Genomic DNA, 1,414 nt, shown 5'->3' with positions numbered 1-1,414 from the left:
TGAGACTTAAATTTTGTGGCCCCAAAAAATGCAACACTTGATCTCCACCTAATGAATCAAATAAAGACCGAATGGTAAGAACCTCAAAGGCACTGCGGAGGACATTTCTTTCTAAATGGACTTTTCGAGTGGCAAACGACTCCCTAAACAACTGAGACTTTTCTTTAGACTCGAATTTTCAGTGTTGAAGGGAGGACGAGAAACAATGGTTTTATGACGCTTGGATGATTCAGCCATGTCTTAAAACAACCCACAACCCACAACCCACAACACAAGACACGCAAAGAAAATAAAAGAGAACCCAAAACCAGAAAATAGAAGAAGCCAACAGAAACCTAGTAGTCCATTAGTCCAACAAAAACACATTAGTCCAAAAAAAACATAAATCAGCAATGTATGGAAATATCAGCAGTGTATGAAATCCAGAAATGTATGGAAATATCAATGTATGTATCAAGATATGAAAGCTATGAGCAGTAGAGAAAGAGACTCAAGTAGCAAATCAAGGAAAACAGATCACAATCGCATATGGCAATATAATGTACAAAAAAAAAATGAAATCCCCAATGTTAAACTCTAATTTAAAATCCCAAATTTAAACCCTAACAAAATGCAGAGTACAAAAATGCGAAACCATGAACCCTAGATGCAAGAGAGACTCGAATACATGAGGAAATAACTAAGAACAAAAATGAAGAAACCCAGATTATTATAGAGTATAATCACAATCGCAGGACAAACGATGAAGGAAAAAAAAACAAACAAAACAAAACAAAAAAAAAAACTTACCAATGATGGTGAATGCACAAGATGGAAAAGAAAATACCCCAAAACCAAAAGATAAACCGTAGACGAGGCCAGCAGTGGAGACCCCCAAAACCCTAGGAGAGAGAGAGATACGAAACACAAAGAGGTGGGAAAAAAATGAACTGAAGAGACAGTTTCAGAATTTGAACCTCGACAGGACGCTCGAGGGAAGACTTTCTCGATCGAGTGAGGACAAAAATGTGCAAGAGTTCGCTCGAGCTAAGAACTTGTCGCTCGAGCCAAAAACACACGCTCTCAGGTCTATAGCAGGAGCAGAAGCATGCTCGAGCGAGGACTCCGTCACTCGAGCGAAGAAGAAAAAAAACAAAACCACAAATTTTTTAATTTTTTTTTTGAAACAAAAAAACAAGATACTCAATATCATGAAGCGAGACCTGGAACACAAGTAGATGATCACATGTAGCCAAAATTGATACTAAGATGAAATAATCTGCACATCATGAAACCTGTAAGCTTGCAATGTGAAAACAATGACACTTGTAATCATGAGCAAAGTAGAAAAAATCTAATCAATGATCATAAGCTTCATGAGAATGTACAGCTCAAAATCCAACATGAGATCTCACAAAATGAAGGTGTGTGTGTG

Source organism: Camellia sinensis, chromosome 7 (genome assembly GCF_055761805.1).
Source record: "Camellia sinensis isolate YWXY chromosome 7, ASM5576180v1, whole genome shotgun sequence".
NCBI classification, from domain to species: Eukaryota; Viridiplantae; Streptophyta; class Magnoliopsida; order Ericales; family Theaceae; genus Camellia; species Camellia sinensis.
This window is presented reverse-complemented; position numbering follows the sequence as displayed.